General features: G+C 41.6%; 1 long non-coding RNA gene across 1 annotated transcript in view; it reads right to left on the reverse strand.

Moving 5' to 3' along the window:
* Window positions 1-387: 387 nt before the first annotated feature.
* LOC121013612 (uncharacterized) overlaps window positions 388-14,978 on the reverse strand; it is a 37,301-nt gene continuing 22,710 nt past the window's right edge. Inside the window, exons 3-4 of the long non-coding RNA XR_005782805.1 lie at window positions 6,125-6,213; window positions 388-1,278 (exon numbers count right to left, since the gene is read on the reverse strand). This is a non-coding gene — a long non-coding RNA (uncharacterized LOC121013612). The remainder of the gene's footprint in view (window positions 1,279-6,124; window positions 6,214-14,978) is intronic.

Here is a 14,978-nt window from a genome sequence, read left to right on the forward strand (position 1 = left end):
GGGCACCTGGGGGGCTCAGTCAGTTAAGCGTCCAACTTCGGCTCAGGTCATGATCTCGCGGTTCATGAGTTCGAGCCCCATGTCAGGCTCTGTGCTGATAGCTCAGAGCCCAGAGGCTGCTTTAGATTCTGAGTCTCCCTCTCTTTCTGCCCCTTCCCCACTCATGCTCTCCCTTTCAGAATGAATAAAAATTTAAAAATTAATACATATATTAATTATATAATTATATAAAAATTAATATATATATGCGCGCACACACACACACACACACACACACACACACACACACACATATAAAGAAACCACCTTTCTGCCAGGATTCAGGATCTTTCAGATGTTTGAAGAATCCTCTCTCGGCAAATAATGGAAAGCAGTACAGGAAATATCTGATATTTGATGTCATTTTATTTGGAAGGATACAGTGAGGCAGTAAAACTCCTCGACTAGTTTTGGCACCTCGACTCCTGTCTTGGCACCTTGATTTTGGCAGGCCGAAAACACCATCACGTGGGGAGCCATCTGCCTTCGGTGCTCGCCCCTCGAGAAGAAAACATCGTTCTCCTATCATGCTGTTGACTGCACTGGAGCCTCGTGGGTCCCTTAGGAAAGGATGCCCACGTACCCAAAACCGAAATCTGTGCTCACTGCGACCAGTCAGAGAGCATGCTGTCCCTGGGGTTAACGCAGCCCGCGCTCAGGCACAAAAAGACCCTACCCGTCACTAGCCAGTGTTTGGGCGCATTCACTGCTGGACCGCAAGGAGCCGCTCCGGTGTTGTGGGTTTAAGAATCGGGTGTGGAATATAAGGTGACCCCGGGTGGAATTTCTTAAGATCCAACCGCCGGGAAATAACTCTTCCGAACCAGAAGGGAGAAGGTAACAGGAGGAAGGAGACACAGTGTTTATACGAGCTGTGATGTTCAGGTTTCATCTTTTTTTGGTGACATTTGGAGGAAAGTAATCCTAGCATTAAACCTCGCAGTGAGAACGCTCCAGTTCGCACCCAGCTTCAGGAAATGCGAAGAGAACGGCGCGCAGTTTGGTCGGCATGCTGGTGGCATTTAGAAAACCCCATCCCGTTAACTGGTGAAATTCGCAAAGGGAAACGACCCCACGTCAGGTGCGTTCCTTTGGGGAACACCACACGCGCACGTGGGCGAGTTTGCAGGCAAAGTCCCAAGTTTCCCGCTCTCGTGTCCCAGAAACAGCCAGGGAGCTGAGGAAGGGGGACCCTCCCAGACTACTATTTTTCCAGAGGATTCAGCGTCTTGATTTTGTCTGGAAATGATTTCGAGGAGAAGACGAGTTACCGCACCACGCCTCATCAATGTCAGAAGGCTTATCATACACAAACGGTCAATAATGACTTTAAAAAGCGATTAGGAACCAGTTCCTTTCTCGATGCAGCACACACTATAGTAATAATCCAAATTGCCTGTGACTTATGGGTATATTTGGCAACAACCATAGTTCCCACTGTAGTGTGAAATTAACACCACAGACTGGAGCTGTGGCATTTATTGAGCACGAGGGAGCCGATTATAGCCTCATAAATTCAAAGGCAACCTCTGCTATTACTTAATTAGAATCAGTATCTATGCATAAATTACAGCAGCAATAACTAGTACTATTAAAGATTTGTCAGCTTCCTTATTATCCAACAACCCCTTATTTATCGGCGTAAACCTATAATTTAGGGAGGTTGTAAGTTGTCTGTAAAAATGGTTCAGAGGGGAAAATTGGCACATGGTATCCTGGAGGCCACTGGTGTTTTGTTTCTAAGCAAATATTTAAAATATTAATCTTATGCTGTTGCTTTAAATAATAAAGAATAAAACCACGAGATCCCGAATACGTCCCTAATAATAAATTTTTCTGGCTACATATGCATGTTTTTTATAGTACAGAACTTCATTTTAAAATAAGTGTTGTCTTGGTTCTTTTCCTCCTAGAATTGTTTTCTTTTTAAAATTATTGTAAACCAAACTTGATACACATACACACGCTCCTAACGAACATTAGATTATTACCCTCCAGATCCATTTGTATTCTTTGTTCCTGTGTCTATTACTTTTATGTAGTTGTAATCGATGTGCGCATTTTACTTTGGGTCTGGCTTTTTAAATTTTGGGCTTAACATTCTTTTCAAATGGGCGTGAGCCTCATCAATATAGTCCATATATAGCTCAGTTTTCTATCATGTTAATCTTCTAGAATACTTCAGAAAGATGAAATAATCATAGTCAAATATCTTTGAATCAGGCAAATATATATTCCAGCCTACGAGGTCATTTTTCGCCATAGGAAGAACCAATTATGATAAATCTATTAAACTACGAAACTATTTCAGGGAAACAGTTGATTGAGAATGTGGAAGAGGCTCATGAAATAAAATGAATTCATTTTTTGATGCTATCCTGTTTTTCATTTTTATTTTTTTTTAACATTTATTTTTGAGAGACAGAGTGAGACAGAGCACGAGTGGGAGAGGAGCAGAGAGAGAGAGAGAGAGAGAGAGAGAGACCCAGAATCCGAAGCAGGCTCCAGGTTCCGAGCTGTCACCACAGAGCCTGATGCGGGGCTCAAACTCACCGACTGCAAGATCATGACCTGAGCCGAAGCTGGCTGCCCAACGAACTGAGACATCCAGGTGCCCCGGTGCTATCCTGTGGTTTTAAATATCATTTGGCTAAATTAACAATTTTTCAACTGTATGCTTTTCTACTCTGTAGATGCTACGTATTTCATTTACAGAGTTAGAGCCACATAATTCACAAAATGAGAAATTGCATAGAAAGGAGCAGGTAACTCTCTACTTTCAATTACAGTCAATATATATTTTTTTTATTCTTCAAATGGATATAGTCTAGCCGTTAGAAGTTCAATATTTTTAAAAACCATATTTAGGGGCGCCTGGGTGGCGCAGTCGGTTAAGCGTCCGACTTCAGCCAGGTCACGATCTCGCGGTCCGTGAGTTCGAGCCCCGCGTCGGGCTCTGGGCTGATGGCTCGGAGCCTGGAGCCTGTTTCCGATTCTGTGTCTCCCTCTCTCTCTGCCCCTCGCCTGTTCATGCTCTGTCTCTCTCCGTCCCAAAAATAAATAAACGTTGGAAAAAAAATCATATTTAAAATTTTTCCTCTGTACAATTGTTTTTGGTTTTTTTTTTTTTAAAGATTTTGTCTGAATGGGGCGCCTGGGTGGCTCAGTTGGTTAACTGCCTGACTCCTGATTTCAGCTCAGGTCATGATCTCACAGTTCATGAGTTTGAGCCCCACATCAGTCTCTCCCTCTCACTTTGTCCCTCCCCTGCTCATGCTCGCGCTCTCTCTCTCTCTCTCTCTCTCAAAATAAATAAATGAACATTTAAAAAAAAGGATTTTATTTGAAGTGATCTCTACCCCCAATGTGGGACTTGAACTTACGACCCCAAGATCGAGAGTCACACGCTCTCCTGACTGAGCTCTCCAGGAGCCCCTGTACAATTTTTTAAAAATTACAGGGTAATCATTTAAAATATGGGATATACTACTGCTAATAGTAAATTATTATCATTATTGCTGTTATCATCCATCCCAACAAATGTTTTCCAGCCTCCCTTTCCTTGTTGTGGTGTGGGTACAGTGTGGGCATTTTAATGCTAGGAACATTAAGTAAACAAACGTTTATTCGGGGCAAATGAAAAGGTAAACAGCCAGTTTCAAGCCTGCACCTGACTGTACAAAATTGAAAAAAAAAAAAAAGTCAGGGGCAGGTTTGAGCAAAGGAATTCAACTACTAATATCATAGTTCATCTGCTTTGCTACATAGGGTGTCTATCTGCCTCCAAAACTTAAAACTAAAAACTAGGCTGACCCACCCACACAACGTACAGATGACAGCCAGCCAGACTGGGCTTCTGGATATTGTTATCACTATATACTGATGCCTGGACTCATGAATTTGGTTGCCGGAATGACAGAATTGGGTTGGCTCTGTTTAATCCCATCAAATACTTATAAGCTGTTATGATGATGAGTGGGGGAAAATATTGCTGGACTATGGCAGCTGTAATAAGTGCGTGGGTACAGAAACGCAGAGAAATTACTGTAGACAGGCTCAATTTATCCAGAGGGAGGGCAGAATGTGGAAATCTGCCTGCGTGGAATAATTTCTGGGTTTCTGGTATGACCTTGCTAGTGAAAAAGAAGCAGGAGAGCTTTCTGCTTTCATATTTTAAGCGAGAAGTCATCACCTAAGACATTGAAGGACAACATAATTGCAAACGATGTCGAGGGGGGTATATTTGAAGAAAGTCAGACCATCTTAGTGTTGGAAGGAGAGTTGAAAAAAAAGAGTTTAAATTTCATCCTACTTCCTAGTCAATAGAATCATTACACGCATTTCATTCGTAGTAGCGTTTGATGTGTGTATAAAGGGTGAGGGTGTGTTAATTTAAACCTGTACCCACAGAATTTCCTCCTCTTACTTCCTCCTTCCTCCAGAGCTTCTGGGATGTGTGTGAGGATGGACATGGCAGACGCCCGGAACAGATGAGAGAACGGCACATAACTGGGGCAGGTAGAGGGGTTGGGAGGAGCTGGGAGAGGGAAAGCAAGTTTGGGCAGAAATTCTGCAGAGTACGACTTTGGAGAGATACAGGAGAAAGAAGACATTCTTGGAGAAGGTCAACTGTGTGATGTGGTATGTAAATTCAAGGGACTGCTGGGAAGGATTTTCCTCCCTTAAAGGCTGGGTCTGAGTCAAGTAAGCATATAAGATGTCCAGTTAAATTTGAATTCCAGATACCAACGAATAGTTTTCTGCAAAGGTCTGACCCAATTACTGCGTGGGACGTACTTAGACTAAAAAAAATTTTGTGGGGCACCTGGGTGGCTCAGCACTTAGGCGTGTGACTCTTGGTTTGGGCTCCGGTCATGATCTCATGGTTTGTGAGACAGAGCCCTGTGTCAGGCTCTGTCCTGACAGCATGGAACCTGCTTGAGATTGTCTCTCTCCCTCTCTCTCTACCCCTCTCCCTCGCTCTCTCTCTTTCTCTCAAAAATAAATAATTTTAAAACATTGTGTTGTTTATCTGAAATTCAAATTTAACTGAACATTGTATATTTTTCTTTGCTAAATCTAGTGCTCCTACCACGAGGTAGAATCAAAGATAGACCTGTCAAAGACAGACAGGAAGGATGCCCAATGGGCATTATCTGTCTTCTCTGTTTATAAAATTCAGAACATAATTCTGGCAGTGTTACAGTTCTTTCTCTGGTTTGAAAAAATTAGATCTTTAAAGTAGGGACGATGAATGTTACTAAGTACTAGGCGTCTGGTAAGAAGGATAACATGTTAACATGAAATGATGAAGGCCCGAATGCATACAATTTAGAAGAACAAAAATCTAGTTTTTCAAAAGCTGACTTAATACAGTTTATCACCAAGAGCCATAAAAGCTCCAAATCATTTTCTAATTTATATAAAGTAGAAATTCTATGATGTGTCTTTGTGAATTTGCCTAAGTATACATCTGCATTTATTGAATTTCCAAATCCACAATATACTAGGAGAACTGGTTGTCATGTCAACGTTGATGTATTTTACCGAGTGACTATTTTATTTTTTATTTTTAAGAAAGCCAATTACGCAATAAAGTCAAAGAAACATTGCTGCAGAAAATGGACAAATAGGGATATTTTGTATGTCTTCTAATGTACATGGATTAATACTAACCAACCGCAGCCAGAAATATCCCTTCTGTCGTCTTATTACCGAAGATATGACATATAGAATATGAGCTATTAAAAGATATTGCCTTTGCTCCCCTGGTTCAAGAATTATATTGAATTCACGTTCAGTAAATAGCCACAAAGCGCACCAGGCTGTGTCATATGGGACGTGAGTGTCTTTCAGGTGAGGACACTGTTTCCGGGAGCCCTTGGCCCGTGATATTTCTGCGTATCTAAAACATTTTTTTGTGAAGCTTCAACCCCAACTCGCCCTACTATTTTTAGATGGATCATAATGCATGCCATCGGTTAGCAATGATGGTTTTTTCCTCTTAATAAGGAGATACCAGTTGTATATGCTGTTGCCAGAGAAGGTAGTTCAATTTTTACTGTCAAAGGGGCCAAACGCCTACCTTTTATGAAGCCCATTTCCCTTTGCTCTTGAATGTCCCCATGCCCTGAAAGTCGGTGTGACAGCCAATCACAGTAAGGTATATTCTTCCTGCAAGGGTAATGAGGGTTACACTTGTGATGGCAAATAATAATAATAAAAATAATATAAGAACGAAGGGGATGATGATGATGATCATATCAATAGCATCTATTGGTCTACTCAATTTTGGTCTACTCAAGCCTCCCTTCCCACCATTCTTTAGGTAATTGCACCTTCTATCCTTTGGGAATGGCTGCCTCTCTCCTCATACAGATTTAGTGCATGCGCCAATTACGCCGTGCAAGAAATTCACGCGCATGCATGTATTCATATACCTCAGAGACTGGCCCAGCCATGATCAAATGACTCAAATCAGAACAACCTGAGTTTTAGGAACTTACGGTTTGGCCTTCAAGGACACTGGAAGACACTTCACAGACACTGAGAGGAAAATATGTTCTCTCTTTCTCCTGGGGTTGCTAAACTGAGATTATGAAGACTTACAGTTATCTCTGGTCATGTCCGTCCCCATCTAGTCACTCATTTGCAGTGGGGATCGATCATAAAGCAAATGGACATTCAGAGAGCAGGGGTGACACTCTCGGACTTCCTGGCATCTCTAAGGCCAGTCCTTTGCCTCGACACACCATCCTAGTTCCACGACACACGAACCGGTATGTTCGACTTTTTCTTAAGCTAACTTATGGATGACTTGACATGGCTGCCATTGTTATCAAAATCTAATTTAGTGCCCTGTATCAGAGACTGCAAACTTGCAGCTTCGTAGGCATGCCCAAATTCCACGTTATGAGTGCCAGGACACCATTATAACCGTTATTCCCAAAGTATGCAACACATTGGATAAGAATCATAAAAAGATCATTCTTTTTGTCCATGGGCCTATTCCAAATGCACTAATGAAAAGAAAATACATTTTGGGGGATTGTCTCATCAGATTCTCTGGGAAGATTTTAATGGGCTAGCCATACACAGAACTCTGGCCCCCTAGGTAATGAGGCCATTCCTATTGTCAAGTCACGTAGAATAAGAATAGGGAGGGTGATTCCCTAAAGAGATGCTGGGTAGACCAAGGAAATAAATGGATCACTACAACAGTATCATTTCACTTATTATTATTCTCGTCCCTATCAAGTAAGATCTACTTTTGTTTTTGCAGATAAAACAAACACCGAAACAGCCTCACAAAAGTTCAGTCATTTGCTCTAGCAACCCAAGTAGTCAAGAAAAGTTGGATTTCAAACTCAGGACCATCTGGTTCCCAAACTCCCTCTCTCTTTCACCATGATGCTGTCCAGGAGGACGATGGCAAGAGGCGCTAAACTTCACTAGTAGCTGATTGTCCCTGGTGGAGGAAGCAGAGAAATTGTCATGTGGCAGCATGGTGGTATAAAGTCCACCCTGGGGAAGAATCTGCTTATCAGATTTAGAACCAATCATCCCCTGTCCAGAAAAGTGACTGAGGTCACTACATGAAAGAAGGACTTTAAACTGGTGCCTATGAAGACAGACATGGAGAACAGAGGAGCAGTGAGACTAGGTCATCAGATAGATGGTTTCGTACCGAATTAGTGAGGAGAATGGGTAAAGAAAAAGAAGTAGGATGACTCCGGGCAGCCCCTAAGGAATTTAACTCAGGAGGCAAGTTATAAGCACTTCTCTTCCTAAGATAATCCTAAAAGGTTATTCCCTTTCCTAGTAGTTCCTAAAGACGCTCTAAGCATTCATTTCCTACCAGAGTCAAGAGTGATCATCCAAAAATGGTTTTTACCATATTTAACCAGGGATTGAGCCCAAGACCCACAAATCAAAATGTTAGACTTCTAGTTGCTGGAGGCACAAGAGTAACCTGTGAAGGCAGTCAAGCCACCAGGGCAACAAGAAGTGGGTGGAAGAGGTGGGGCAATGGTTGTTTGCCAATTGGTAGGGCAGTGGTCCTATATTTTAAGGCACCGTAAGACCATTCTGGGTGTTTTCCTGCTGATTGGAGGCTTTTGGCTCTACCCTTTTCCTCATGAGAGCCAGGAACCAGCAGCTACTTTTCATTGCAATACCCTACTTCCTGCTGCTAGGCCTCTTGGGAGTCTGGTCTACCCCAGGTTAGACTAGATAGAAAGAGGTTAGAATCAAAACACACGAATGTTCAAATGTGTCCAAAGCAGGTTCTTAATGTTTTCTAGACATGAAGGCATTTCTCTGATGTTTGTTCTCATTAATCTTGCCTTTTTCTCTTTTGCTCAGAAGACCTGTCTTCATATTCACTAGGGGCTGAAGTTGAACAAAAGGCTTACCCCAGATGTTCGTGCATATCTCTGCTTGTGTACTTGAAAGGAAAACCTTCTAAAGGAAGCATTCTCTACCAGGTCAAGCCATGGGAGGAGAAAATAAAGTCTGAAAGGTTGAAATGAAAGACAGAGGTATGGGCAGATGCCCGAGGGAAGAGTTAGGATAAGAGATAGAAAACGACTATGTTGGTTACAGTTAGAGAGTTGGGACAGGCAACAGGTCATGCCTGAGTGGATTAGAAAAAATCAATAATGTATACAATCTGGTAATTATAAAGCAGAATCCGGGATGCAGGAAAGTATCTAGAAACCACGTTTCTAGGTGTTAAGTGGGAGCGAAGAGGTACAGGTATTACACCAGAGCTGTGATATTTTATGAGCTGAGCTGTGGACAACCTGGTGTATGAGCCCCCAGTGCACTTAACTTCTTGATGTTCCTATAGGTCTCCCCCCCCCCCAAAAAGGTGGATGAGGCCAAATTGGATTAGATTAGAGTGGATTGGACTAGACTGGATTGAATTGAATTGAGTTGACCTCCAGTGGCTGAAGAGACAGGCAGTTCCCAATAACCAAAACCAGAGAGTCAGAGAAGAAAAATCATATAACTTTCCACACTCTGAGAACAGGTTGGAAGGAGAAAAAGAAAACATTTGATTTCTTAATCACAAGATTTGGCCCCAAGTGTCTTGTGTTTAATGTCTGAAAAGACTATCTGGTTTGCCAACTTTCTGTTTTGCACGACTGCCCAAATGGGTTACAGCTGTTCAGTTTAAAAGCTCCTGACTCTAAACCAACTACATATCTTATTCTTATGATTTGAATGCCACATGAATCTTTATGTACTTTTTGGGGGGAATTTCGTATCTTCCCTTTCAGAAGGGACTGAAACTCTTCTTCAATGAGTTGACTCTACCTCAATGAGCCAGAGTTGTGCATGTCCCCAAATGCACTCTATGACTACAGGAGCAAGTCATGGTATGACCCTTTAAGGCTTCCACTTCTAGTGCCTTCTAGTTTTCTCCAGGATCTCAGAATATGTCTGCACAAGGACAATCCAACAATATGTCCAGCAATAAGCTGAGGTTCACCAAAAATAGAATGGAAGAGATTTTTCTGGTTTAGTAAAGGTTATTTTTGCATTTCTTCTTTCACTTTCTGCTTCTTTGTCCCTATATACAGAAGTCATCTGAGGTTTCCTTACAAGTCTTATGAACTTGAGATGTCTCTACATGGACCATCTACAATATGAGTAATGTTAGAGCTCACTTGGACAGGAGACGTGAAGTTTTATGGATCACATACAATCGAATACACCCAGAAAGAAAGGAAGACTAGAGCAGGGAATTTATAAAGTCCTGTTCCAGGGCCAGGAACTGAAGAGATGCTGCTGGAGAGGTCATCTGCAGTAGAATGTAGGATGAATTCTACCCTAAAAGTTATTTTAATGGCTATCAGTCCATTCCAGTAGCTTGGTAGACAAATGAGGTAAAAAAGCATAGGAAACTTGGATGTGTGGGAGAGCCAATATCAACAGAACCAACTGGGTGGCATCATCATCTAGGTCTATGTATGGATTCAGGACTCTTGCCAACTTTTTTTTTTTTTTTTAATTTTTTTTTTTCAACGTTTATTTATTTTTGGGACAGAGAGAGACAGAGCATGAACAGGGGAGGGGCAGAGAGAGAGGGAGACACAGAATCGGAAACAGGCTCCAGGCTCTGAGCCATCAGCCCAGAGCCCGACGCAGGGCTCGAACCCACGGACCGCGAGATCGTGACCTGGCTGAAGTCGGACGCTTAACCGACTGCGCCACCCAGGCGCCCCTCTTGCCAACTTTTTGAAGGATAAATGCCAGAAGCAAGGAAGGCCGACTGCCCCCACAATCACTTTTTTGGATTCAGAATAGGGTCCTGACTAGAACTAGCAATAGAACCCCAAAGAGAAAACCACAAGAGGCAGAGGGCAGGAGCAAGGTCTTAGTGTTCATACTGATGCTGCTTAATCTAAGGCATAAATAAACAGGATTAACATACCAAAATTTGTCCCAGGATATGGATGTCAGCAAATGACACTGGATTCTATGTAGCATCCTTGGAACATTCAAATCCCGCTTGAGGAGGGCCAAGGATATTCATAATTATTACCAAGACAGGAATTGGCATTATAGGTCATGGGCATTATGGCACCAACTCTGAGAGCAGTTAGAGAAGTCAGGGACAGCAAAACAAAGCAGGTGCTGCTACTTAGCTCGTTCCAAGTGCTGTGATGTAGATCAGCATCGAGGAAGAAACAGTTAAATATTAAGGAAGCAGCAGACATCCGAATTTAATACTGTGCATCTTTTCAATCAGTGATTTTCAAAATGTAACTTGCATAAGAATCATCTGAGGACCTTGTCAAATGTCAGATTCTGATTCCGTACGCCTAGGGGAGGGCTTGAAGTTCTGTGTGTTTGAGAAGTTTCCAGGGGCTACTGCTGCTGCTGATCCACAGGCCACGCTGAGAGTAGGAAGGGTCTAGAACAACTCTGGCTGCTCGTTAGCTTTAAACAATGCTGACGCCTGGATCCCATTCCCAGAAACTCGGACTCCATTGGTTTGGACTGGGCTTTGTGTTTGGGTGGTCTAAGAGCTCCCCTGGGAAATTCTTTTTAGGAATCCATTTAGAGCCACTTCAGTTCTCCCATGGATAGTAGCACAATGCTCTTCTTTATCTCTTTTAGTTTTTAATCCTCCCAATAAGTTTTCTATTCATAGTCCCAGGGGTTGTTAAGTATCCAAACGGCTAGTCACTCTGGGTGTTTTTTCCATCACGAAACATCTCAGGGTAATACATCTTGTTTAATTCTTTGTTCAGAAGTGATAACATTGTGTAACTCAGAGATTTTTTGTTTGTTTACCTTTTTTTTTTTTTGACCTCACTGTAAAAAGAACCTTTCAAAGTATTCTCAGAGTAATAGGTAGATGGAAAATTTACATGTTCGCATTCTCTTACAAGCCATTTCTTGCCTTCAGCAGTCTTCCTACAGCCCTCTTCTGTTGTGTTCATTTACTCGGGCTGCTTGGATTGTGTCCTAATGATGTGTTTGTTCTCTCATTACCCTCATAGGCTCCAGCCAACTCCACGAGCACATTCTTAGGAAGTTGATGTCTTTGTTTAATTCCGCATACTTCTCCTCTTAGAGCAAGAGGGCAGATGAGGACAGCTATCAGTTACGAGATGTGTGGAACACATAGATAATCTAGCTCTCTATTGAGAAAATCATCTGTGTGAAGAAGATCCAGTAACTTTCCACTTCCATCATCCATTCTCTTAAATCTTGCTCCTTCCCAACCCCCCTCCCCCGCCTCCTCCAACCCCATTCCACCCCTACTTTCTATCATCCCAGAACAGAACGTTTACATCATTTGAAAGGTCGGCTTCTGAGGACTTTGATTCTCTATTAGGCTGATTTTTTTTCTTATTTGCTGTTGTGCTGTAGCATTCCAGAAGCAAATTTATCCTAGACACTATGCCTGCCTACATCTGGGGTGGGCTGCCACCAAAAGGATTTTGGTTTTGGCCTTGGAGTGTGAACAGCTTGGTTTCCCCTAAGCAGAGATGAGTGAAAGATAAGCGTGGTTTTCTTTACAAGATTGTTTTAAAATATTTAATACAAAGATCTAAGGTTTTTTCCTCAGGGGACCTTTCAGCAATGTTTTCCAGACTACACATATTCCTCATTAGTGGGTTGTGAAATAAATTTGGTAATTCTTGACCAGCACTGTTTTTAAGAGATGGGAAGAATGAAGAAGAGAAGGCAAAATATCAGAGAATATCTCACATTCTAAGTGTAAGGGTAATCTTTTTCTTTCTTTCTTTCTTTCTTTTTTTTTGACAGAATTCCCATTTCAATTATATAACTACAAATTGTATTACTGTGAGCTGTGTTTAAAAAGATTGAAAGCCACTGTCCCAAAGCGATCATCTGTCAGCCCACCTTTATTCACGATCTTCCCCAAACTATTATAACCTAATGATAATTTATTATGATTTTAAGATCTTCGGATAAGACATCAGTCTGCTGTTTTGGCACAAAAAGACAGTCTGCACAAAAAGAGCCCTCTCAAGATGAAAACCTCTAATTTCCATTTTTAATCATATTGGGACATTGGATTTTATTTGGTTCACTTTCGTGCAGTCTCCTCCTGGTCTATCAGGCTTCCTGAGCAAAGACCTTTTTCTTTTCTTCAGTTAACATTTATTTTTCCCCAAACACTTCAAGACCCTCTTTAAAGTTTTTTATTGTTATTTTTATTTATTTTTTATTTTTTTGAAGCTGCTGTGTCCTTTTTAGGAGAAAGGAAAGATCAATGGCTCTTAAAATCAAAGGCTCAAAAGGAACTGAATTCCCATAGTTCAATAGTGTTCTGGACTGCCACTATCCCTGGGAGTTCACAAAGCCTTCCCAGTGGATAGAATAGTTTGAAGGGAATCAGATTGGATCTTCACCCTTCACATATTTTCCTTCCTAAAACTGAATAGACTGGGAATATATTACAGTCAAGCCATCCCATTTACAAATGCCCTCTTCCACTTTACAAAAGAGGCATACAGTCTACTGCATCTTAATATGGTGCACTGCTCCAGGGTGTTAAAAACCCATCAGACACCAAATGAATTCAAAACACTGGTCTAGGTCTGGGAAAGTGAATGACCCTAATGACTGAGTAACAAATGTACGTGCCTACCAGGTAGTTTCCAAGTCATGCTTTTGAAAAATTGAAAAGGCAAAACTCTGTTGTTGGATTGTAGGTCATTAACAATAATTTTTCAAAATATATCATGGAACTTTTGACAAATAGCTCAAAAGGAGCTCCAAAAAATTAGAAGAAGCTCTGAGTATGTGAATGGGGCTTGCCAGTTAGAAGGTTTTGCTTTAGGCTCAACAGATAAGGAACCAGCTATTACATTTGGACAGCCCCAAGTTTCAGATAAGAAGGACTTTGCTCTAGGGTCTTAAAACTCATGTTTAGAAGGTAAATTGAGAAAATTTCTAAGAATATAGAACAAAGAAAAATATGAGAGTAAAGAAAAATGACAATAAGGATTTATCTAGGAGGCCCAATGTCTATCTGATATAAGTTCTAGAAAGACTGAATAGAGAAAACAAGGGAAAATTTCAAAGAAACAGAAGCAATTTTCTACAGCTAAAGAAGAACATGGATGTCCACACCGAATGGGCCTCTTGGGTGCCCAGCTGAATGAATGGGAACAGCCCCCCAGATGCACCATCATGATATTTCAAAGGATCAAAAATAAACAAAAGATCCTAGAAGCTTCCAGCTCAAACCCAGGCCCCCACAACCAAAAAACAATGTGTCCCATCAACGACTAAATGCTAGAAAACTAAACAGGCTGTTGTCAATGTTCTGAGAGGACTATATTCAGCCAAACTATCAATCCTGTGCAAAGGCAGAATAAACGTATTTTGAAAAATAGAAGATTCAGAAATCTTCCCTCCTAGTATGCTTCCTAGAAAGTAATTTGAAGACATGTTGTGACATTGTAATTTATAATAAGAAATATATATATGGTCTTTGTCCTTGTTTCTGGCACAGATTTCTAAAACCCCTGACATTTCCTAAGTGAGGAGAGGATAAAGGTATCTCCTTATGTAAATGAGGTGACTTCTGGAAAGCACTTAAGGAAGGGGAATGGTTGGCAGGAGAACCAACCATGTGGTTAGAGGGTTATAACTTTCAGTTTCGCCCCCCTGACTTTCCAGGGAATGAAGAGGGGCTGGAGGTCAAATCACTTGCCAATGGCCAATGATTTAATCAATCAAGATTGTGTAATGAAGTGTCCCATAGAAAGCAAAAGAAAAAAAAAGACGTTTGGACAACTCCTGGGTTGATGAGCATGTGGAGATTTGAGGAAGTTGGCATACCTGGAGAGGCCACAGAGGCTCCACACCTTTCTCCCACACCTTTCTCTGTGCAACTCTTTTATCTAGTTATTCCCGAGTTGTATCCTTTTATAATTATCTGGGAATCTAGTAAGAGAGATGATTCTCTGCATTCTTGGAGCTGTTCTAGCAAATTAATCCAATCCCAGGAGGAGGTTGTTGGAAACTCTGATCTATGGCCACTTGGTCAGAAGCACAGGTGACAACCTGAACTTGCAATTGAGTTCTGAAGTTGGCAGTGGGGGTTGGTGGGGAGGCCTGTGGGCCTGAGCCCTTAACCTGTAGGATCTGATGCTCTCTCTTGATAAACAGTATCAGAATTGAGTTCAATAGTAGGATACCCAGCATGTGTCAGAGAATTGTTTGTTGGTGATGTGTGAGAAGCTATCCCCCCCTTTCTCCACCATACACACACACAGACACACACACACATCGGAAATTGTCTCAGAATGTCTTTTACACTCTGGGTAACTGAGAGAGTAAACCCAGAAAGAAGAAAACATGACATCCAAGAACATGACAAATCGAATCCAGGAGAGCAGAGAAAGGAAGAAAGTCCTGACATGGTAACTTTGAACAGAAAT

Source organism: Herpailurus yagouaroundi, unplaced genomic scaffold, assembly GCF_014898765.1.
Source record: "Herpailurus yagouaroundi ecotype Mexico unplaced genomic scaffold, PumYag 199, whole genome shotgun sequence".
In the NCBI taxonomy this organism is placed as follows: domain Eukaryota; kingdom Metazoa; phylum Chordata; class Mammalia; order Carnivora; family Felidae; genus Herpailurus; species Herpailurus yagouaroundi.